The sequence below is a fragment of the Bombina bombina genome, chromosome 2 (assembly GCF_027579735.1).
Source record: "Bombina bombina isolate aBomBom1 chromosome 2, aBomBom1.pri, whole genome shotgun sequence".
Lineage (NCBI taxonomy): Eukaryota > Metazoa > Chordata > Amphibia > Anura > Bombinatoridae > Bombina > Bombina bombina.
Genome location: NC_069500.1, coordinates 890,729,419 through 890,755,626, shown reverse-complemented (window position 1 = coordinate 890,755,626; position 26,208 = coordinate 890,729,419). Strand labels below are relative to the sequence as shown.

General features: G+C 41.0%; 1 long non-coding RNA gene across 1 annotated transcript in view; it reads left to right on the top strand.

Annotated features, from left to right (window-relative positions):
* LOC128648080 (uncharacterized) overlaps positions 1–4,628 on the top strand; it is a 31,086-nt gene extending 26,458 nt beyond the window's left edge. The window contains exons 7-10 of the long non-coding RNA XR_008400502.1: positions 492–598; positions 2,200–2,349; positions 2,456–2,641; positions 4,443–4,628. This is a non-coding gene — a long non-coding RNA (uncharacterized LOC128648080). The remainder of the gene's footprint in view (positions 1–491; positions 599–2,199; positions 2,350–2,455; positions 2,642–4,442) is intronic.
* The last annotated feature ends 21,580 nt before the right edge of the window (positions 4,629–26,208 follow it).

The following is a 26,208-nucleotide window of genomic DNA, read 5'->3' as shown; positions in this document are numbered from 1 at the left end:
AGCAGAGGGCCCCTGCTGAAGCTACCCAAGGCTAGTTATATACTGTGGTACATTACACGTTTGTCTCCTCAGCCTTAGGTCATGTTCCCCAGAAAATGCACAGCTAACATTCATGGTAAAATCTATTCTGTTGCATTTATTATTGCTCTGTCACTGCCTTTAATTACCAAATCTTTGCTAACCCAATTCCTGATCCTTTTATGCCATTCCACAGAGACCTCTGGATTTACCTTTCTCTTCTTTCGCTTATGCTCTTTATTTTTGTTGCATTTATGAAATTATGATATGGAGCGACTGTTAGGCCGTAGTTTTGAAGCATTTGGTCATGTAACAAACCACTTAAACCCTATAAATATATATTGTACAGCCTAAAATATAGACCTTAAGACTTTATGCTCATATTTAATGTTTGAGTATTAACTATAGGCAAGGTAAACGTAACACAATGTCCGGTTTCTTACGTTAAATAGTATGTATTTTCTAATCTGCAGGTGATGCTAAAGTCAACAGATCTACAGCACAAGTTGCCATACAGCCAACACTTAGTGCCTAGTTCATTGTCAAAAGAAATGTTTCTGTGCCTCCTTTGTTAAAACAGGTAAGAGTTAAATTGTTGTAAAAATACATTCATAGTATTCAAGCTGTTTCCTGTTTAACAGTAGATCATTTTTGTTGCAATATTATCCTAGTATTATTGGTAATAACAGTCAAACAATTGCATGCTCTAATTTGTTAGAACATGACGTTTTAGGACTAGCGGCCCTGCATTACTGTGTGTTTTTAACCCCCCAAGTTGTAAACACAGAGTAGAAGTACTTCTTCGAACCAGCAAAGCAGTGCTGGTCACAATTGGTAGCGCTAGTTAAACATCTGAGTTGTGCTACTGCTTGGGACTAGCAGTACTCTGTGCGACTTTAACTCTTTGCAGGTGCTAAACACACAGCACTGGAGCATGTCATTTTTAACACTAACAATGCTGTCCCGCTCAAGACCCACAGAAAACTGCTAGTACCAAGCAGAAATCTCAGCTGAATGGGACCAGCACTGTTCTGGGGGTCCCAAGCAGTACTTCTACTGTGTGTTTAACTCGCACAGTGGTGCAAGGTCACTAGTCTTAACATTATATATTCTAACAGATTAATGTAATTTTAAGTCTGTAATGTCCACTTGTCCTTGCAGTGTCTTTCTGCGGTATGACTGTAATTTTAATAGACTTGTATCCTTAAAGGAATGGGGAAAGCAGCTGTTAGTCCTAGTGTATATCTATCTTGTCTCTTAAAGGGGCATAAAATAGTATTTTCTGGGGTAATATAGCTACATTTTTTTTTTTTTTTTTTTTTTTTACTAAGATAAAACAAAAATGTTTTAGCTTCTTAAGCAAGATTGACCTGATCTCAGAGCCTAGGCAGCTTTTTATTAATGTAAATGGTCAATGTACTTGCTTGCACATGGGATCATAACAGCCAGTGGTAAAAAAATTAAACTTAAATGGATTGGATAGAGCATGATTTTTTTTAAACTTTCCCGATTTAATTCTATCAATTTTGCTTGGTTCTCGTGGTATCTTGTTGCTAGCTGCAGGACGGCACTAGTAATATTCTTTTTACCTCTGTGATTACCTTATATCCAAGTTCTTTTCACAGACTTTGCATTTTACGTGCACACTCTTGGGCTCCTTTCAGCTGACTTGGCTTCATTCTTCAACAAAGGATACCAAAAGAACAAAGCAAATGTGATAATAGAAATACATTGGAAAGTTGTTTAAAATGATATACTGACCTGTAGCTGAATCATGAATGTTTAATTTATAAGTCAAGCATCCTAGAGCTACATTTTAAGACCATGTTCAAGTTTACAACACATAAGAAAATACAGTACGTATTTATTTTTATTTTCTGTCACTTTTGTTATAACATATATGTACACACCATTGTGAAACAGATGTGAATAGCCACAGAAAGATAGAAAATTCTTTCTTTCCATGACCTTTTAGACAGATATTGGGAAAAGTGTTGCTCTTATAATCTGTACATGGATGATCATAGTATTTTGTTGTTTATCATGCAGTGAGTGAAGCGCACTTCACTCCCCCCTCTCGGTACTTGCCTTTTAGGGATAACTAAAAAAACAAACACATTACTTTTTATAGCTACTTATTTATTGCTGTGCAAGAACTGAAACTTTGTTTCCTCTTAATAGATCTAACAAAGTGACGAGACAGGCCATAATATACAAAGAGCGCTCTTCAACTGTCTGTTAAACAAATGCGTCTGTGCAATCACTAGACTACTGGCAGATGAGATAAGGTGTAGAATGTTTCCAAAAACCTCACATCCAGGCTGCAAGTTGGTAAGGACAGACTGGGGCTACTGTTGCCTTTCCCATTTATTTTTTGTTGTTGTCTGTTGTGAATGTATATCTTTGTCTCCTGTACATCTCACATGATTTGTTTCAGGTTATCCTGTCAAGCTACTGTTTTGCTGCATGAAAAGGACACATCTGCTGCTGAAGATCTGCTACGTCATTCTGCTGCACAAGATGAGACGACATCTCTAGTAGCGACAAACACTGTGGGGGACTTTAAAAATGCATGGAACAAGCATAAGGCTATCGTACAAACTAGATACGTTTATACTGTTAGGTAATATCGGGCAGACTTTTGCTGGGCCTATGGCTCTTATCTGCCGTCAATATCTATGTTTCTATCTGTTTCTCTAACTTTCAAATTTACTTTATATTATACATTTAGTGCTTCATTCTCTTGGTATCCTTTATTGAATGAACAGCCATGCAAAACTGGTAGCTAGCTCCCACATATTAGTAAGCCAATAACAAGACCTATATGTGCAGCCACCAATCAGCAGTTAAATCCCAGCTCCTGATCATACCTAGGTATCCTTTTCAGCAAAGGATACCAAGAGAAATAAGCAAGTTGGAATGTTTAAAATTCTATTCACTATCTGAATCGTGAAAGGGGAAAAACATATGGGTTTCATGTTTTAATGATAACTGCTAACAAATCCTTTACTGAGTTCATCCTGGTTTTTTAAATAAAGCAATCCCAGTTATGCACCAAAATACTTTTTGTTTCGTGGAGGAGTTGCTTTAGGGCTAAATAAGAATTTGTTGAGTAGCGCCACTTTAACTGTGATACTAAAACAATTTTAATCAATTACACTCTAAAATAGCCATCCCTTAATAGCTGCTGACAGTTCTACTTAATATGCAGCAATTTGTATGTGTCTGATACAATTTAAAATTTTGTGAATGAGTTAGTTAACCCTTTTGAGGACAAGGAATTTAAGACAAAAACTTACTCAAAAGACCAGAGCATTTTGCTTTATTTAAAAAAAAAAACAAAAAAAAAAAACCTTTCTTTAGTGGTGCATGCAATCCAGCCACTGTCAGGAAGATTGCCGCAGAGAGAGACCAGGACAGCAGCGTCCTTAAGGGCTAAACAACTAGCGCCATACAGGGGACGGCACTGTCCGTTAAGGGGTTTAAAGGAAAAAAATGCATATTGCTGAATAAGTTGCTACCCGTTGTAGGTGTTTCCTGATTTACAACCCATTTAAATGGATCCTGTTGAGAAAAGTGTACACTATTTCTACTGTTTGCTATGCTCTAGGGCAGTGCTTTCCAAACTGTGTCGGCAGCAGTGTGTAGGTGTGTCCCTGCTTCAGCACAAATTTCTTTTAATTTTTTTTTTTTTTGGTTTCTGACTTTCCGCCTGCCTGCTACGCATGTCACATGGTTGACACGTGATTGATACCTAGGGGGACACAGATCATCTTAACCTATTGGCACAGCTCAGTGGGAACTGAAACTATTCCCATTGGCTCCTGACTGCACGTGTAGTCTCCTTAATTAGCTTGTGACTGCATGTGTAGTCAGTGAGTGTGACAGCAGTGTGTTTGCAGCACGGGCAGTAGTCAATCGGACTCACCGAGCTCTGAGGGTGGCAGCTTAAATGCTGAGCTGAAGTCAGTGGGGTTTTTTTTGCAACTAGCTCCCAGTAGTGCATTGCTGCTCCTGCTCTTGATATATTATGGATAGGAAGTGGAAGCTTAAAAATGCTTGATGATGGAATGCGAGTGTCTTTATCTAATATTACACCAAATATTCAGAAACTGTGTTCATCAAATCAACCTTATACATCCCATTAAAATAGTAAGGATCTATTGGTGGTGTTAAACTTTTTTTTAATTCTTGCACATACATACTGTTACTTGTAAATACATTTCATTATTATATAATTTGTTTGTGTCCGTATCTCTTAAAGCAAGTTAGTTTGCAACTGAATTACTGTGTCGCGAAATGATGTAGGTCTAAAAAAGTGTGTCACGACATGAAAAGTTTGGAAAGCTCTGCTCTAGGGTTTGTAGGAGGAACTTGAAATTGTGTTCTGTAGTCTCACTTTTTTTATCTTTTTTATATTGCAGGTGTTTTCCAGCTGGAGTGCGTGTGCGTGTTTTGAGTAACTGCTGCTCTCATAACTCGGTGTACCCGTGGAAAGGGATTGTCCTTGGCGTTCCTGTTTGAACTACAAACCTGACTATTTAATAAAATGCTAATAAAGTGTTTCTGATATCTGTTCTATTAATAAAGTTGTGACTGATCTGATCTTACATTGTGTTTATAGTTGTTCTTTTATTGATATGAGTATGGATTAAAGAGATGATAAATCCTACTGTTAATGAAACACTAGAATTTACCATCACATAAAATAAAGGTGACCATCCATCAGTTTAAATAATTTCACCACCGCTTCAGTGCTAACCTAAATGCCTCCGGCCACCCACACCACAGCTCAGTTTTTAAATATCACAGCTATTGACTAAGATGGAAATGTTATCTCATTGGGGGGGGGGGGGGATTGTGCCGTGGGTGCTTAGGTTAGCATTGAAGCTGTGGTGAAATTAAATAAAGGTGCCTATTCATCAGTGTTTTTCTTTTTAATGACACAATGAGTCCACGGATCGGGAATGTCACTCCTGCCCAGCAGGAGGCGGCAAAGAGCACCACAGCAAAGCTGTTAAATATCACCTCCCTTCCCTCCCAACCTAGTCATTCTCTTTGCCTACGTTAAGAGCAAGGAAGAGGTAAAGTTAGGTGTTAGAAAAGATTCTTCAATCAAGAGTTTATTATTTTTAAAGTAGTACAAGATTGTGCTGCTTTGTCCTAGGGTGTATCTGTAGTCCATATCAGTCTTTTCAGTAGAGCAGTGGTGGCTTTAGAGCAGTGGGAAATTGTGGGACATAATTCTCACTGCCGCCTCCCATATTCTGATGCTGCCCTACTTCTGTAAGTCTTACGGGTGAATAGCTGCGCTTTACAAAGAACCCAATAGATAGAGGGATTTTACTCAGTCTTTTAATTTTATTTCACAGGTCCATGTGAGGTAGAGGACCTCTCAAACCGAACTGCCTTACTGTCGGTCAGACTATGAGCTAAGTACTAACTTATCTGGGGGTTTACATCAGGACTCGGAAAACAGTTAGGCACTTTATTCATAGAAGGGACAAAGAGTTTCATGGGATATGGGGCACTTTATTTTATTGCACAAAAGCACCTACATTATCAGGAGGCATATGTGGACAGTATTAGCGCAGGCACTGGGGCTGGATATAGAAGCAAGGCTTTATGGTGGTTCACATCTCCCGGCGTTTCTTAAACAATATGCACCAACCGGGAGATGACGAGATTTGGCGATGCCCACGATGGGCAGTAATTGCATTGCGCGCCCTTTCTTCATTCCCTCTTCCTGGTAGTCGGATGAAGCTAGTCAGCAGTGTTAATTTCGTCGACTAAAACTAGACTAAAATGACTATAAAACTAAAGAAATTTTGGTGACTAAAATACGACTAAAACTAAATGACATTTTAGTCAAAAGACTATGACTAAAATTAAATCAAAATTTGCTGACAAAAACATTTTATGCAAGGTGTTATTCAATCCCTATCCAATTACTGCTCTTTTGTAAAATTTACTAAACTTAATTTTATTAAATTTTAAGCTAAATAAAGACATGTTATATACCACAACAGTTAAATCTGTATTGCATGTTCAAACCTTAATACCATAAATAAAATCAGGTTAATAAACCTTTACTCCAGGAGTATATAATGAGTTTGGAAGTTCTAGAGCAGTGCTAATATCGTTGCCGACATTTTTTCGAATCTGTGAACAATTAATTGATTCTTCCTATAGAAATAAGAATAACCCACGAGTATCGGTTTAAGTTATGCTGTGCCTGTGCTAGCTGCAGAAACTTTTTGTTGTGTTGAGTTACTTGATACTTGTTTTAATTATTAACAGAGAACTGTTAAAGTTTTTATATTGGGTAATATGTGCAATACAGCCAATACAGTTTACAGTTTTGTTTTTTATATTTTAAAGTTTAATAAAGATGTTACATATCACAACGTCTAAATCTGTTTCTGTATTGCATGTTTAAACCTTAATACCATTAATAATAACAGGTGTTATGTTTACTCCTGGAGTATATAATCAGTTTGCAAATTATAGAGAAATGCTTAAATAATGCGTTACACTTTAACTAAACCCCTTAGATTTTAGTCGACTAAAATCTACTGGAGATTCAGTCGACTAAAACTAGACTAAAACTAAAACAATTCAGATGACTAAAATACGACTAAAACTTAAATAGCATTTTAGTCAAAAGACTAAGACTAAATTGAAATTTGCCGTCAAAATTAACACTGCTAGTCAGCATATTTCCTATTTCGCATCTCTAGTGAATTGGATGTGTGTTTAGGATCGGTAACCTTGTATCGCCAGCATCCGGATCTGTTAGTGGGAACGGCTCCTGTTTAGCAGAGAGGGTGGGTTTCTTCAGACAGGTAGGCACCTCAGCAAAGTTCTGCTGAGGTGTAGAGGTGACCTGCAGGGTTGATTTGTATTGCTGTATTCACATACATTAAAAAGTTACCGTTTTAAAATTTAAAGAGACAGTAACGTTTTTGTTCAATTTTTATTTTTACTTAAAAATTCTATATTTCTCTTAAGTGTAGTCAGTCCACGGGTCATCCATTACTTATGGGATTATATCTCCCTCCCTAACAGGAAGTTGCAAAGAGGGAAACACCCAAGCAGAGCTGCTATATAGCTCCTCCCCTCACGTGACATATCCAGTCATTCTCTTGCAACCTAACTAAAGATAGGTCGTTGTGAGAGGGCTGTGATGTTTTTAACTTAGTTTATGTCTTCAATCAAAAGTTTGTTATTTTAAAACGGCACCGGAGTGTGCTGTTTATTCTCAGGCAGCATTAGAAGAAGAATCTGCCTGAGTTTTCCTATGATCTTAGCTAGACGTAACTAAGATCCACTGGCTGTTCTCATACATTCCTGAGGAGTGAGGTAACTTCAGAACAGGGGAATAGCATGCAGGGCCCCCCTGCAAGGAGGTATGTGCAGTAAATTATTTTCTAAGGAATGGAATGACTGAGAAAATACTGCTAATACCGATGTAATGTAAGTTCAGCCTTAAATGCAGTGGTAGCGACTGGTATCAGGCTGATGAATGTGTGTGTACACTGAAGTATTTTTCTAGGGAATGGAATTTTACTCAGAAAATACTGTTAATACTGAAGTAATGTATGAGCCTTCACTGCAGTAAAAGCGACTGGTAGCAGGCTTATTTATAACACTTCATAACTTTTAAATTATTTATTCAAAACGTTTACTAGCATGTTAATCGTTTTTTATGAGATACTTGGTGATATAAACTTATTGGGCATAATTTTTACCACATGGCTATCGTTTTCTCTGCATAGAAACAGTTTACTGAGCTTCCCCACTGTTGTAATATGAGTGGGAGGGGCCTATTTTAGCACTTTATTGCGCAGTAAAAATTCAGTCACAGTCTTCCTATTTCATCCTCCATGATCCAGGACGTCTCCTCAGGGGTCTTCAAAATTCGTTTTGAGGGAGGTAATCAGTCACGGCAGACCTGTGACAGTGTGTTTGACTGTGATAAAAACGTTAATTAATAGAATTCTTATCCGTTTTTTGGGCATTAAGGGGTTAATCATCTTTTTGCTGGCGGGTGCAATCCTCTGCTAACTGTATACACTTATTGTGAAAATTTGGTTGCTATAACTAATTTGGATCATTGTTATTTCAACTGTGATAGCGTTTTTGTGCTTCTTAAAGGCGCAGCAGCGTTTTTTTATATTGCTTGAAAATTTATTTGAAGTTTTTTCCAAGCTTGCTAGTTGTCATTGCTAGTCTGTTTAAACATGTCTGACACACCTCTGGGACTTCCGTTAGGGGGAGGAGCAAGTAAGGTGCTGCACGCTGTGGCTCCCATGCTTGTAATCCTATCCACCTACTCCCGCCTTCAAGCGCTCTTTGGCCGAAGAGTTTACCGGCCCAGACACTGGGCTGTATGGCCCATGAAGTGGAAGTTCTATACAGGCAACTACTAGCTTCGTGGCTGAAGCAATTTGTTCTACAGATTTTACAAACCTGCAGTAATTCTGGCAATATGCCCTAAGTATTCTCCCAGCAATGATACAAAGTTAACCAATATGTATTAGAAGGGACATAAGATACATTGTATACTCGCAGAAAGCACATAAATTCCAAATTGAAGCCGGAAAAGCCTGAGCTGGGGCTGAACTTAACTGTGGGTGTTAAAGGGAAACTGTAACTCAAAATACCCCACCAGTGTCTTATCTAGAGACTGGTGAGCTCCCTGACGAAGAACAGAGTCCCGCTGAATTAATCTGGCTGAATCTACAGCACCCGACTGCTCCCTGGTGAGCATACAGACGCCTATTGGATTGATACAGCGGAATCGGGGATACCTGATTGCTCCCTGGTGAGCACACAGAGGTTCGATTGAACCAGCACATGTGAATCCGAACCTGAGGCGCCTGACTGGTGAATATACGGAGCTTTGCTTGTTTGGCATATTTGATTCTAAAGTGCCCGATTCCTCTTTGTTGAGCACACAAAGCCCCGCTTAACCCGAATATTTGAATTGGAGGCTCATTACTGCTCCTGGTGAGCACATAGAGCCCTGTTAGAGGACATACCTGGGTTTGAGCGGTGGCCGGATGAGGAGAGTGCTGGCGCTGCTGGCATCCGCGGGTTTCTGAACAGAGTATCCGTGAGTGCGAGGGAACCGGGAGACCTGAGAGTGGAAGTAGCGGTGTCGGTCAAGACCGGAGGGCCTGTCCCGGGTAACAGACACGGGGAGGAGGATTGGCTACGTCCCTGGAGCAGGTGACTGGAGAGGAGTCCAAGCACGTTGACAGCGTGCAGACGCATACCAGTGGGTGCCCGCTGGACACGCTTGAGTGTCGCTCCGCCGGCGTATTATTAGAAGGGCTGCGGCCCGCAATCACATCGTGAGGAGCCTCATACATTAACTGACTGTGGATCTAAAAAAAAAAAGCCAGTTGGGCACTCACAAGACAAGGTATAACCCTAGATTAAGCAGCCTAAATTGCCAAGGTGCTATATGGAACTTGACCGAAGCTCTGCAATTTAAGTAAAGTATCATTATTGCTTCCTCATATTGTTTTGCTTACCTTCTTATGTTTTGGTGGTATATGTGTAATACGTAAAAAGATCTTTACAATCACCTACATATTAACAGATGGATATTGGGGCAATGCTAGAAAGTGTGGCCATGATTCGATAAATACAAAATGTATGTTATGTCTATGGGCCCCCTATGGAGTATGAGCGTATTTTTTTCTAGAAGTAAAGAAAACTAAAAATCTCTCATAGTTATTTTGCTTGGCACTGTTGACTTCAAACAAAACAGATAAGAGGGTGTGAATCTCTGCAATCGGGTTGTGTATAGAGTTTTTTTAGTGTTTGGAGGTTATTTAGAAATTTTAAGACACTAAGAATGTCTAATGCTAACAATGTGGCTGTTTTTTTGTAATTATTTTCCTTGTTGCTAACCAAGAATATGTAGAATTGTTTTAGAAGGGACACACACAGATTTTGTTGGATTGCATATTAAGTTCTAAATAGTGAGAGTATAGTTCACACTGTATAGGCCCTTTTTTCACTTCTTTATTTAAACATTCTTTTCTTGTTTTATTTTTTTTCTTTCCTTTTTTCCCTCCTTTTGTCTTTTTCTTCATCAGACTTCACGCTGAATTCTTTAAATTCAGCTTGCACAATCACTTGCACTCACCCACTTCTAGTTCTTTTCACACTTTTTCTCCCTTCCTGCTCTTAGCTTTATCTTTCGTATTTGTTATATAAATATCCCTATTCCTGGATCCCAGGGACCAGAAGATAGAATCACAAGCACAAAACACTTCACTTTTCATTTTTCCTTGTCTTTGGCGCACAAGCACTTAATTAGCCCTGGCCTACACAGGGGGACTCAGAATTCATTACATATGGACAAATTTATGGCATCAGTCAGGAATTCTCCTACTATGCCTGTTAAGCAAGAGAGAAAAAAATGCCAAAACGTAATGAACAGGCATTAGAGCCATCACAAATACAAAATGATCACATTTTGACATGCAAGAATTAATCACACAGATAACCAAGATTTTTACACCACAACTAGATTGTATGAAAACAGAGATTAAGCAGGACAAAGCTGCCTTGCGGCAGAGGTACGACAGTTTTCACAAGGTGATTGAAGCAGACGGCTAAAATATCTGAGATTGAGGACAAATTAAATATAATTGAAGCTAATAATGCTGACCATACCAAGAAAATCGCTAAACTGCAGGAATAGGGTAGAGGATCTGGAAGACCGACTCCAGACGTAATAACCTCAGAATCATCGGTCTCCCAGAAGGTAGTAAATATCTTGACTTGATGCAATTTGCCACGGTTACCCTCCCTCAGAGCTTAAAAATTAATACTGATGTTAGGATACCTATTGAGAGGATACACAGAATTGGCCCAGTGCGACATACGAGAAAAGATAATATCTCTACACGACCTATAGTGCTAAAGTTCCTGAACTTTCAGGATAAAGTACATTTTCTCAGGCAATACAGAAAAATATACCCACTCATCATAGACCACCATAAAATTTTAATTTTCCAAGACTTTTCTAGTGAGACGGCAGCAAGCAGAAAGGAAATGTCCCCATTTTGCTCAAAATTACTAAATGCAAATTATGATGTTAAAATGATTTATCCGGCAAAGTTGGTTGTAATAATAGATGAGACACAATTTATTCTAAATACAAGTAAAGAGGCACAGGCTTTCTGCAACGAGCAGGGTATACAATGATAAGGAACCTCAGCATTAGCTATTTCAAATTCGTTAGGAATTCTTACTACAACCGAGATGAATATGTACCTAATACCTGGGATGAGGTATGGATGTAACTTTTTTTTTTTCTTTTTTTATTATTTTCATTGGGGTTGTGTCTTATATTGGCCACATTTTTATAGGGGTCCCCCCGCTACTCCTGGTTTCTATCTTTTTTTCCTTTTTTTTTCTTTTTTTTTTTCTCTCCTTTCCCCTTTTCACTTTTCTCCTCCCTCTCCTCCCCTCCGCTGCCTCAATTCAATCCCCCCACCTACTACATTACTCGGCCTTAAGCTAGAGATATCCAGATCCCCCCCCCCATTGATATAACAACTAGGAAAAATCTTGATTTAGATTCCTTAAACCTTCTATCTTGGAATGTGGGCGGAATAACCTCGCCGATAAAGAGGAAAGCCATTATTAAACAATTAGGCCTGTATAAACCCGATCTGGCAATGCTCCAGGAAATCCACCTTAAAGAGCCAGAAATAACGAAGTTAAAAGGGAAGTGGGTAGGGGTAACGTTATTGCAATAGCGGGGAGGATAGGAAGAAAGGCTTGGCAATATTAATTAAGAAACATCTAGCCTATGAATTGGTAGGCCTGGATGAGGATCCTGGAGGCAGATTCAAATACTTAAAATAAGCATCAATTCTATTTTGTTCATTATTTGTAACGTATATGGGCCCAACGGACTAGATATACAATTCTGGAATAGATTTATAGATAAACTATTTGACATAGTGGGGAAAAACCCTAATAATAGTAGGGGATTTTACTCTTACACCTGTTCCCAATATGGATAGGACTGGTAGGAAAGATATATACAGGAGTGATAGGAAGACTCGGATATCAAAAAAATATGTAGCCTATTGGGGGGTTACTAGATATATGGAGGGTCCAACACCCGGATACTAGGGCATATACCTGCATGTCGTCCAAGTCACCATAGCCTATCTAGGATTGATCTATTCCTAGTGGCAGAGGTCTTCATGGGGCTTGAATGCCAGAACTGAATCAAAGATATAGCTTTGTCAGATCATGCAATTATATCCTAGAATTTGGTGGACAGATATTCAAGAAAAGGCACAATAAATCCTTATTCTTCCCTAAATACCTAGCAATGAATAGTCAATTTCAAAACTTCTTAAAAATCAAATGGAAAAGAATATCAACCTTTTAATGGGCAACATCAGGAGAACACAGAAAATCTATTGGGAAGCCGCTAAGGCTGTACTCCCCGGGGGCAAATAAAGGAATATATGTGCAGATTAAAAAAAAAAATTAAGCAAAAGAATTACAAACTCTCAAAACAGTCAGAAACACGTATAACGCCTATATTGCCTCCAGATCAAGTGAAAACTGGAATAGATACAGACATGCCAAAACCACACTGGGATATATTCTTAAAACAAAGTGTATACAAGAGGGACTCAAACAAAAAGCCCTTTACAGGGGGTTCCTCTGGTAGGGCTGCCAAATATCTATCTAGAATTACTAAACCAAAGACAGTAATATGATAGCTGCTATCAGGCAGAATGGGACTAGATTTACCCAGACCTGACGGAGATTAACAAAGCTTTTTATAATTATTTCAAGGGTATATACAATGCAGAAACTCCTTAGTCAATAGATATGGAGACATTCTGGTCCAAGCTAATCCTCCCCAGAATCTCACAAGAAGATTTGCAGCAATTAAACGAGCCCAATTACAGATCAAGAAAACAGGTTGGCTATTAAACAGGCTAACTCAACAAAACCCCAGGACCAGACTGCCTACCCACAGAGTTACTACTAGAATTGTCCAAGAGGAGGTGACCCCAACACCTGTGTCGTCTTATTTAATAAATACTTTAGTTTCACAAGTAAGATGCTCTAGATACTTTACTGCATCAAATGTTGTCTTAATTTTAAAAAAAAAAAAGGATCCAGAATTAGTCGAGTCTTACAGACCTATCCCTCCCCTGCTAATGCAGATTATAATTATTACAATCAATAATAGCTAGTAGATTACGCCAGTATTCAAGACATATACACATGAAAACCCAAGTAGGCTTTATGCAGGGGAGAAGCCCAGTTAAGAATCTAGGAAGACTATGATTATTTGGACTATCTTTATAATAATCCACTAGCAACAAGTCGAAAGGGACCTTGATGCAGCTGGTTTTATCTTTAGACGCAGAAAAAGCATTTCGACTAATAGGTTGGGGTCACCTCTCTAGCGACAATAGAAAGGTTTGGCTTCAGAGGGCACTTTAGTAATTTTATTCAGTCACTACTATAGCAATCAGTCTCTGCCTTATTATAAACAACACCAACCTCAGATCTAATTCCTCTACATAGAGGTACCAGGCAAGGCATGCCCATTATCCCCCCCTATTGTTCAATATTTCACTTGAACCGCTGGCCATAATTACTTCGTGACCAGCTAGATGGTATTAGTATTGGAAAGCAAAAGTTTATCCTCTCACCTCTATGCGGGATGGACTTACTGGTTCTTTTTAAACAATCTTGTAGTTAATCTGCGAAGCTTATAGTAATCAATGCAGCTTTTTGGCTCAGTGTCAGGATATAGAATTAACTTTAATAAATCAGGAATTATTGCTGGATAAATAAACCAATAAATAGTTATACGAAACATCCCTTTAAAGAAACAAGCATATAACCTACTTAGGTATTGTCCTAACTAATAATCCCTCAGACTGGTATGACGATGAACATCTCACCCTGTTTAGGGGAAGTGCAGAAACAATTGGATAGCTGGGTCAATTACCGCTATCGCTGATACCACGTATCATGCTGATAAAAAACAATAATATTCCCTAAAATTTCCTGTATCTTCTGCAAAATATTCCTGTAATGCTCAAAATAGGGATATTAGGAAATTCAACTCCATGTGTACCAAGTTTATATGGAAGGGGGGGAAACCACGAGTCGCCCTAACCAGGCTAATGAATGATAAGACTCGGTAGCAGGACTATCATTCCCCAATATTCAATTTTATAATTGGGTCTCCTAGTTTAAATTTGCTGTGGATTGGATTACCCAAAAAAGACTACCTCCACCCTATATCAGTGTGATCTAATATCGATGCCCCATTCTTCCTGAATGCATTGTTGCACTGTCCAATCAGGGAATTACCCTGTAATGTTAACAATTTAATGACATTTAGAACATTATTTATGCATGGCAGAAGTATTTGTTTTGAAATTCAGATTAATCCCTATGCAACAGAATTTTTAACAATCCAGGGCAACCCCCAAATTTCATCCCAGGATATGATTCTCGAGTTTTTCAGGGTTGGGAAGAGAAAGGCTTAAAGTATGTGAAGCACTTTTGCTACCAGACGGCGTGATTGACGCCTTTAATTCTATTTGTTCCAAATATGGAATACATAGCAAAGATTTCTTTTGCATATCTACGATCCGACATTATATAGCAGATATTCAAAAGATCATAGACCAGACTGGTCTCAGGGCCCTCATAATGGCAGAATCAAAATATATCAAGCCGGGAGATTCTCAATTGCAACCTTCTACAATATATTAAACACCAAAAGTAATTTAAAACAACTTACATATACTCAGTTGACATGGATAAGGTATTTCCCAAATATATCCATACTAGATGTACAGGGAAGTATCAGAGCATCCAATGAGTCTTGGGTACCTACAGCATGGCGCGAATCACACATAAAAATCCTATATAATGTTTATATCACACCTAGTAAAAGATCGAATTGGTCAGGGATTACTTATTCCTGTACCCGATGTAATCAAGAGAAAGCAGATATACTGCACTGTTTATGGTCATGCCCCAAGATCTCTCAATTTTGGAGCAAAATAATGTATTGGCTTAACTGGATACTTAATATAAGAATAAGTTTAGGACCCCAAGATATCGTTCTACTGTTAAAATATGCAACTGGAGGCAAAGAATATAAACTTGTTAACACTTTAATAATTCTTGCTCGTAATCTGATACTTAAAACGTGGAAAGCGATGTATGCCCCAAAATTTCCAGAATTTAAGCAAGCAGTCATTATGCAAATCCCAAATGAAACAATACAGCATACAGAATTTAAATGTCGATCAGGTTCAGATGTTTTTATCTAAAATGGGAGAGAGTTATTAAACTCCCTCCCAAATAATATTCAACTCCAACTGGTTAAACCACTTAGTACCTCTATCTTCGTTATCCCAAAACGTTCTTACAGGTCACTTCCCTAGATGCTGGATAAATGACTCTACAGGCTAGGGGGGGGGGGCGAGGGAAGGGAAATGGAGTTAAGGGACTGGAGCTGCCAGCCATGGCTCTACCCTATTAGTATATATTATTTTATTTTATTTATTTTTATTTATTTATTTATTCTATTTATTTTTCTCTTTTTTTTCTTTTCTTTTCTCCCCCTCACTTTATTTCTTTCTCCTCTCTTCTGAATTTCTAATTTCTCAATTCCTATCATATCAGGGGTAATAAATGAAGGACTATACATAGCTCCCCAGCTACTATAATCCAGTAAAGCCACCAAAACCTAAAAACATGGATAATATATACAGCTGCCAGGCAGGAACAAGATAGGAGTAACCCCATCCTGAATCATACCAAGTCATTTTTTTTTCTTTTTTTTCTTTCTCTTTTTCTCTCTTCTTCTTTCTTTCTCTATCTTACGTATTTGAAGATTGATAAGAAATGCTAGTTTATGATGTATTTGCCAGAGAAGTCAATATCTATGTTTAAGTTGATTTTTACTGCTATGAAATGCCCAATGAAGGATTGATCATGCTAGCCTACACAGGCATTTGTTTATTGCAGCCTAAATAATTTTCAAGTTAAATCTGTACTAAATATTCTACTTGTTCTATTTGTATGATTTACTTTTATGATGTATTTCTCTGTTTGAAAATAAAATATATTTTAAAAAAAAAAACATGTCTGACACAGATGAATCTGTTTGTTCACTATGTTTAAAGGCATGTGGAGCCCAATAGAAATTTATGTACTCAATGTATTGATGTTACTTTAAATAGAAGTCAAAATTTACATGTAAAGAAATTATCACCAGACAACGAGAGGGAAGTTATGCCGACTAACTCTCCTCACGTGTCAGTACCTTCGCCTCCTGCTCAGGAGGTGCGTGATATTGTGGCGCCAAGTACATCAGGGAGGCCCATACAAATCACTTTGCAAGACATGGCTACTGTTATGGCAGAAGTGTTGTCTAAATTGCCAGATTTAAGAGGTAAACGCGATCACTCTGGGGTAAGGACAGAGCGCGCTGATAATGGGAGAGCCATGTCCGATACTGCGTCACAATTTGCAGAACATGAGGACGGAGAGCTTCATTCTGTGGGTGACGGATCTGATCCAGGCAGACTGGATTCAGAAATTTCTAATTTTAAATTTAAGCTTGAGAACCTCTGCGTATTACTAGGGGAGGTATTAGCGGCTCTAAATGATTGTAACACAGTTGCAATCCCAGAGAAATTATGTAGGCTGGATAAATACTTTGCAGTACTGGTGTGTACTGACTTTTTTCCTATACCTAAGAGGCTTACAGAATTATTAGCAAGGAGTGGGATAGATCGGTGTGCCTTTTTCTCCCCCTCCTATATTTAGAAAAATGTTTCCAATAGACGCCACCACCACGGATTTATGGCAGACGGTCCCTAAGGTGGAGGGAAGCAGTTTCTACTTTGGGCTAAGCGTACCACTATCCCGGTAGCGGATAGCTGTGCCTTTTCAGATCCAATGGATATAAAAATTAGGTTACCTTACAGAAAATGTTTGTTCAACAAGGTTTTATTTTACCAGCCCCTTGCATGCATTGCGCCCGTCACTGCTGCGGGGCTTTCTGGTTTGAGTCTCTGGAAGAGGCCATTCGCACAGCTCATGGAGGAAATATGAACAAGCTTAAAGCACCTTAAGCTAGCTAATTAATTTGTTTGACGCGTTGTACATTTAACCAAACTTACGGCTAAGAACTCGGATTCGCCATCCAATCGCCGCAGAGCGCTGTGGCTTACAATCCTGGTCAGCTGAGTGACTTCTAAATCTAAATTGCTTAATATTCCTTTCAAAGGGGCAGACCTTATTCGGGCCCGGCTTGAAAAGAAATTATCGCTGACATTACCGGAGGTAAGGGCCATGCTCTGACTCAAGACAGGGCCAAATCTAAGGCTAAACAGTCTAATTTTCGCTGCCTTTCGTAACCTCAAGGAGGAGGCAGCATCAACTTCCTCCGCTCCAAAACAGGAAGGAGCTGTTGCTCGCTACAGACAGGCTGGAAAGTAACCCCAGTCCTGAACAAGGGCAAGCAGGCCAGAAAACATGCTGCTGCCTCTAAGACAGCATGAAGTGAGGGCCCCCTATCCCGGAAAACGGATCTAGTGGGGGGCAGACTTTCTCTCTTTGCCCAGGCTTGGGAAAGAGAAGTCCAGGATCCCTGGGCGTTGGAGATATATCTCAGGGATATCTTCTGGACTTCAAAGCTTCTCCCCCAAAGGGAGATTTATCTTTCAAGGTTATCAACAAACCAAATCAAGAAAGAGGCGTTTCTACGCTGTGTACAAGACCTATACTAATAGGAGTAATCCACCCAGTTCCGCGGAGGGAACCGGGCAAGGATTCTATTCAAATCTATTTGTGGTTCCCAAGAAAGAGGGAACTTCAGACCAATCTTGGACTTAAAGATCCTAAACCAATTCTCATAATAGCTTCCATCATTCAAAATGGAAACTCTTCGAACCATCCCCTACCCCATGACTCCAAGAGGGTCAGTACATGACCCACAGTGGATTTAAAGGATGCCTACCTTCACATACCGATTCACACGGATCATTACCGGTATCTAAGATTTGCCCTTCCTAGACAGGCATTACCCAGTTTGTAGCTCTTCCCCTTTGGACTAGCTACGGCCCCAAGAATCTTTACAAAGGTTTCTGGGCTCACTTCTGGCGGCCCTAAGACCGCGAGGCATAGCGGTGGCTCGTACCTAGACGACATTCTGATACACGCGGTCAAGTTTTCAAACTGCCAAGTCTCATACAGAGATCGTTCTGGCATTTCTGAGGTCGCATGGGTGGAAGGTGAACGTGGAAAAGAGTTCTCTATCCCCACTCACAAGAGTCTCCTTCTTAGGGACTCTTATAGATTCTGTAGAGATGAAAATTTACCTGACGGAGGCCAAGTTATCAAAACTTCTAAATGCTTGCCGTGTCCTTCATTCCATTCCACGTCCGTCAGTGGCTCAGTGCATGGAAGTAATCGGCTTAATGGTAGCGGCAATGGACATAGTGCCATTTGCGCGCCTGCATCTCAGACCGCTGCAATTGTGCATGCTAAGTCAGTGGAATGGGGATTACTCAGATTTGTCCCCTCTACTAAATCTGGATCAGGAGACCAGAGAGTCTCTTCTATGGTGGCTTTCTCGGCCACATCTGTCCAAAGGGATGTCCTTCCGCAGGCCAGATTGGACGATTGTAACAACAGACGCCAGCCTTCTAGGTTGGGGCGCAGTCTGGAATTCCCTGAAGGCTCAGGGATCTTGGACTCAGGAGGAGAGACTCCTCCCAATAAACATTCTGGAGTTAAGAGCAATTTTCAATTCTTTTCTAGCTTGGCCTCAGTTAGCAATTCTGAGGATCATCAGATTTCAGTCGGACAACATCACGGACTGTGGCTTACATCAACCCATCAGGGGGGGAACCAGAGTTCCCTAGCGATGTTGGAAGTCTCAAAGATAACTTCGCTGGGCAGAGTCTCACTCTTGCCAACCCTGTCAGCGATCCACATCCCAGGCGTGGGAGAACTGGGAGGTGGATTTTCTAAGCCGCCAGACTTTTATCCGCGGGGAGTGGGAACTTCATCCGGAGGTCTTTGCCCAACTAATTCTTCGTTGGGGCAAACCAGATCTGGATCTCATGGCTTCTCGCCAGAACGCCAAGCTTCCTTGCTACGGATCCAGGTCAAGGGACCCGGGAGGAGCAAGCGGTGCTGATAGATGCTTCTGGACAGCACATGGGTCTTCAACATGGCTTATGTGATTCCACCTTCTTCCCGATGCTCCCTCGATTGATTGCCAGGATCCAAACTCGGAGAGAGCATCGGTGATTCCTGATAGACGCCTGCGTGGCCACGCAGGACCTGGTATGCAGACCTAGTGGACATGTCGTCCTGTCCACCGTGGTCTCTGCCTCTGAGACAGGACCATTCTAATTCGGTCCTTTCAACCATCCAAATCTAATTTCTCTGAAGCTGACTGCATGGAGACTTGAACGCTTGATTCTATCAAAGCGTGGCTTCTCGGAGTCGGTTATTGATACCTTAATACAGGCTAGGAAACCTGTTACCAGGAAAATTTACCATAAAATATGGCGTAAATATTTATATTGGTGCGAATCCAAGAGTTACCATGGAGTAAGGTTAGGATTCCTAGATATTGTCTTTTCTACAGATGGGTTTAGAAAAGGGTTTATCTGCTAGTTCGTTAAAGGGACAGATTTCGGCTCTGTCTATTCTTCTGCACCAAACGTCTGGCAGAAGTTCCAGACGTTCAGGTTTTTTGTCAGCTTTGGCTAGGATTAAGCCTGTGTTTAAGACTGTCTGCTCCGCCGTGGAGCTTAAACCTAGTTCTTAACGTTCTGCAGGGCGCTTCGTTTGAACCCCTTCATTCCGTTGATATCAAACCTGTTATCTTGGAAAGTTCTGTTTTTGATGGCTATTTTCTCGGCTCGAAGAGTCTCTGAGTTATCTGCCTTACATTTGTGACTCCTCCTTATCTGATTTTTTCATTCAGATAAGGTGGTTCTGCGTACTAAACCTGGGTTCTTACCTAAGGTAGTCTCTTAACAGGAATATCAATCAAGAGATTGTTGTTCCATCATTGTGTCCTAACCCTTCTCTCAAAGAAGGAATGACTTTTGCATAATCTGGCCGTGGTCCGTGCCCTGAATTTCTATTTGCAGGCAACTAAAGATTTTCGTAAAACCTTCTTCCCTGTTTGTCGTTTACTCTGGCCAGAGAAGAGGCTCAAAAGGCTTCGGCTACCTCTCTCTCTTTTTGGCTTCGTCTAGCTATACATGCGTTTAGCTATGAGACTGCTGGACAGCAGCCTCCTGAAAGGATTACAGCCTCATTTCTACTAGAGCTTGCTGGCTTCCACCTGGGCCTTTAAGATGAGGCCTCTGTTGAAACAGATTTGCAAGGCTGCAACTTGGTCTTCACATTCACACTTTTTCAAAATTTACAAATTTGATACTTTTGCTTCTCTCGGAGGCTGTTTTTGGGGAGAAAGGTTCCTACAGGCAGTGGTCTCCTTCGTGTAAAGTTCCTGCCTTGTCCCTCCCGTCATCCGTTGTACTTTTAGCTTTGGTATCTGGTATCCCATAAGTAATGGATGACCCCCGTGGGACTGACTACACTTAACAAGAGAAAATATAATTTATGCTCTACCTGATAAATTCATTTCTCTTGTAGTGTAGTAGTCCACGGCCCCGCCCTCTCTCTTTAAGCAGGTCTAAATTTTAATTAAATTCAGTCACCCACTGCACCCTATAGTTTCCTCCTTTCTCGTCTGGTTATCGGATCGAAGATCTGGATATGTCACGTGAAGGGGAGGAGCTATTAGCAGCTCTGCTTGGGTGTTTTCCGTCCTTGCAACTTCCTGTTAGGGAGGAGATATAATCCTATAAGTAATGGATGACCCGTGGACTGACTACACTACAAGAGAAATGAATTTATCAGGTAAGCATAAATTATATATTTTGAGACCATTGTGAGTTAAGACCGACCAAGAGTCCTTGCAAGCTGTCACTATGTACTTTATGTTTGATGCCAATGTGGAACCACCAATTCCTTTCTGTTCCTCATGTAATGAGAGGACTATTAAATTATAGGGATAGACCTTTTTGCTGAGCCATCATTTTCCCAAAGAGGATGTTGTTCAGGAGTTTAATTGACAATGCTCAATATATGCTGCAGCTTTCTCCTCAAAGCAATCCTAATTTTAACGCCTTACATGCAGTGCCCCTGCGCTTCCTCTCTAGCTCCCACTGGAGTTACTTTAACAGGGACATCGCTTCTCTCATGTCTTCTGCAGTTTCAGATGTGTTGTCTGCTTTTCCAATGTTGCAGGGAAAGCGTAAGAGGAAGATCAGACATTCAGTAAGAGGTTTCTGACGCAGTTGTTGCGATTTCAGATGCCCCCTCCCAGAAGCCTGAGGAGGTAACTGTAGTAGCATCTGAAGGTGAAATTTCAGATTCTGACAGTGTAATTCCTCTTGCTGATACTGAAGTTGTATCCTTCAGGTTTAAGCTAGAACACCTCCGTCTGTTGCTTAAGGAGGTTTTAGCTACATTGGACGACAGCGACTCCACGGTCGTTAATCCTAAGAAATCCAGGAAACTAAACAAATATTTTGAGGTAACTTCCTCGATAGAGGTTTTTCCGGTACCAGACCGAGCTTCTGAGGTCATTGCTAAGGAGTGGTAGAGACCTCATAGCCGACTCGGTTAAGGAGGCTTGGCAAACAGTCCCCAAGGTGGAAGGAGCTGTTTCCACCCTAGCTAAGAGAACTACTTTACTCATAGAAGATAGTTTGTGCTTTCAAAAATCCTATGGACAAAAAGTTAGAGGGGTTACTCAAAAAGATGTATGTACACCAGGGTTTACAATGGCAACCAGCTGTGTGCATTGCTACAGTCACTAGTGCGGCGGCATATTGGTTTGATGTGTTGTCTGATGCTATTCGTACAGACACTCCCCTGGATGAGATCCAGGATAGGATAAAAGCTCTTAAGTTGACTAATTCGTTTATTACAGATGCTTCCCTTTAAGTTATAAAACTGGGAGCAAAAATTTCAGGTTTCTCTGTTCTAGCTCGCAGAGCCTTATGGTTAAAGCCTTGGTCTGCGGATGTATCCTCTAAGTCTAAGCTTTTAGCGATTCCTTACAACGGGAAGACCTTGTTTGGACCGGGCTTGACGGAAATAATCTCTGATATTAAGGGAGGTAAGGGTCATCTTCTCCCTCAGGATAAGAGAAACAAACAAAAGGGACGTTAGAGTAATTTTCGTTACTTTCGAAATTTCAAAGGAAATTCTTCCGCTTCCAAGCAGGAACAGTCTAAACCTTCATGGAGACCCAGTCTTGGAATAAGGGGAAAACAATCCAAGAAGCCTGCTATTGACTCAAGACAGCATGAAGGGACTGCCCCCGATCCCGGGACCGGTTCTTGTAGGGGGCAGACTTTCTTTCTTCGCTCAGGCTTGGGTTCGAGATGTTCAGGATCCCTGGGCAGTAGCAGTGTCCCAGGGAAGCAACATAGAGTTCAGGAGTTTTCCTCCCAGAGGCAGGTTCTGCTTTCAAGATTATCTGTAGACCAGACAAAAAAGAGAGGCGTTCTTACACTGTGTTAAGAGACCTCTCCGACCCTGGGAGTGACTAGTTCCTGATTTTATTCCAATCCCTGTTCGTGGTTCCTAAAAAAGAGCAACCCTTCAGGCCTATTTTAGATCTCAAGAGTCTAAACAATTCCTCAGAGTACCATCCTTCAAGATGGAAACTATTCGTTTCATTCTCCCTTTGGTCAAGAGGGTCAATTTAGACCACATTGGATTTAAAGGACGCGCTACCTACATGTTCCCCATTCACAGGGTTCATCACAAGTTTCTAAGGTTTGCCTTTCTAGACGAACACTTCCAATTCATGGCTCAACTTCTCAAAAGTTCTGGGATCACCTGTTGACGGTGCTTCGGTTATGGGACATTGCAGTGGCGCCCCTATCTGGACGACATCCTAGTCCAGGCGCCCATCCCTTACAACAAGCAGATCCCACACGGACATGTTATCATCCTTCCTGCGATCTCACGGGATGGAAGGTAAATTTGCAACGAGCTCCTTAGTTCCAATTACAAGGGTAACTTTCTTGGTAATCATAACTAGATTCCCTATCAATGAGATTTTTCTGACAGAAGTCAGGAAATCAAAGATATTCGATACTTGTCTAGCTCTTCTGTCCACTCCTCGGGGATCAGTGGCTCAGTGCATGGAGGTAATCGGGCTGCTGGTGCGGCAATGGACATCATCCCGCTTGCTCGGTTCCACCCTCAGACCTCTGCAGTTGTCTCGGGATCATCTCTCCCAGGGAACCTGCTTTCGCAGGACCATACCTGGGTGATTGTGACCAAGACGCCAGCCTTCTAGAATGGGAGCAGTCTGGGGCTCCCTAAAGACTCAGGGAGTTTGGACTCAGAGTCGGTTCTTCCTATAAACATTCTGGAGCTGAGAGCGATCACTCAATGCTCTTCTGGCCTGGCCCCAGGGTCTAGCCTCGGTCCAGTTTATCAGGTTCCAGTCGGACAACATAACTTCAGTGGCTTACCATCAATCATCAGGGAGGAACGAGGAGTTCCTTAGCGATGACAGAGATCCAAAATAATTCAGTGGGTGGAAACCCACTTCTTGCTGTCTGTCGGCGATCACATCCCAGGGGTGGACAACTGGGAGGCGGACTTCCTGAGCAGGCAGACCCTTTCATCCCGGGGGAGTGGGAACTCCATCCGGAAGTGTTTTTCCAGCCTGCCTGATTCTCAAATGGGGTCAGCCGGAATTGGATCTCATGGCATCTCGGCAGAATGCCAAGCTCCTGAGGTACAGGTCAAGGTCCAGGACCTCAGGTGGTACCTGATAGACGCCCTGGTGCGGTACCTTGGACCTTCACTCTGGCATACCTATTTTCTCAGTTTGCTCTTCCTGGGTCATTGCTGAATAAGCAGGAGAGGGCATCGGTAATCCCTCATTGCACCGATTTGGCCCTCGCAGGATATGGTATGCGATCTGGTGGACATGTCGTCTCTTCCCACCTTGGAGACTTCCGTTGAGGAAGGACCTTCTAATTCAAAGGGCCCTTCCTTCACCCAAATCTAGTTTCTCTGAAGCTGACCCTGCTTGGAGATTGACAGCTTTAATTTTATCCAAGCGGGGCTTTTTCAGAATCGGTCATAGAGACCATGATTCAGGCTCGTAAACCTGTAACTAGAAGGATTTACTACAAGATATGGCGTAAATATCTCTATTGGTGTGAATCCAAGGGCTACTCTTGGAATAGAGTTAGGATTCCTAGAATTTTGTCATTTCTCCATGAGGGTTTGGAGACCAGATTATCGACAAGTTCCCTAAGGGTCAAATTTCTGCCTTGTCTATTTTGTTACACAAATGTCTGGCAGATGTTCCAGATGTACAATCATTTTGTCAGGCCTTGGTCAGGATCAGGCCTGTGTTCAAACCAGTTACTCCTCCATGGAGTCTTAACTTAGTTCTTAAAGTTCTTCAAGGGGCTCCATTTGAGCCTATGCATTCCTTAGATATTAAGTTGTTATCTTGGAAAGTTTTGTTTCTTGTTGCTATTTCTTCTGCTCGTAGAGTGTCAGAGCTCTCAGCATTGCAGTATGAGTCTCCTTACCTTATTTTTCATTCAAATAAGGTAGTTTTACGTCCTAAATTAGGATTTCTTCCTAAAGTAGTTTCTGACCGGAACATTAATCGGGAGATTGTTGTTCCTTCCTTGTGTCCTAATCCTACCTCTCAGAAGGAACGTCTTCTGCACAATTTGGACCTAGTTCGTTCCATAAAGTTTTACCTGCAGGCGACTAAGAAATTTCGTCAGTCTTCTGCCTTGTTTGTAGTTTTCTCAGGAAAACATAAGGGACAGAAAGCTACGGCTACTTCTTTCTTTTTGGCTGAAGAGTATCATACATTTTGCATATGAAACTGCTGGACAACAACCTCCAGAGAGAGAGTTACGGCTCATTCCAAGAGGGCTGTTGCTTCCTCATGGGCATTCAAGAATGAGGCTTCTATGGAACAGATTTGCAAAGCTGCAACTTGGTCCTCTCTTCACACTTTTTTTCAAAGTTCTACAAATTTGACACTTTTGCCTCGGCTGAGGCCGCTTTTGGGAGAAGGGTTCTTCAAGCAGTGGTGCCTTCTGTTTAGGTTCCCTGTCTTGTCCCTCCCGTATCATCTGTGTCCTCTAGCTTGGGTATTGATTCCCAATAGTAATTAAATGATCTGTGGACTCATTGTGTCATTAAAAAGAAAAGGAAATTTATGCTTACCTGATAAATGTATTTCTTTTTTGACACAATGAGTCCACGGCCCACCCTGTTTTTGAGTAGACAGGTTGTTGGTTATTATAAACTCCAGACACCTCTACACCTTGTTGCCTCCTTTCTCTCCTTTACTTCGGTCGAATGACAGGGTTGGGAGGGAAGGGAGGTGATATTTAACAGCTTTGCTGTGGTGATCTTTGCCGCCTCCTGCTGGGCAGGAGTGATATTCCCAATAGTAATTAGATTACCAGTGGACTCATTGTGTCAAAAAATAAATACATTTATAAGGTATGCACACATTTCCTTTTCTTTTTTTAAGACACAGTGAGTCCACGGATCATCATAATTACTAATGGGATATTCACCTTCTGGTCAGCAGGAGGAGGCAAAGAGCACCACAGCAGAGCTGTTAAATAACTCCTCTCTTCCCTCCCACTCCAGTCATTCTCTTTGTCTACGTTAGTGATAGGAAGAGGTAAAGTGAGGTGTTAGTATAGATTCTTCAATCAAGAGTTTATTATTTTTAAAGTAGTGCAAGATTGTGCTGCTTTGTCCTAGGGTGTAGCTGTAGTCCATATCAGTCTCTACAGTAGAGCTTTGGTGGCTTTAGAGCAATGGGAACTTGTGGGACATAATTCATACTGCGTCTCCCATACATTGATGCTGCCCTAACCCTGAAAAATCTGAAGGATATTACTCAGTATTTTCTCTTCTTTCACAGGTCCATGTGAGGAATAGGACCTCTCAAACCTGGGAACTGCCTTTGCTGTCGGGCAGAATGAGGTTAGTGCTTACTTTTATTTTTGGGGATAAAAGAAGGAACTCAGA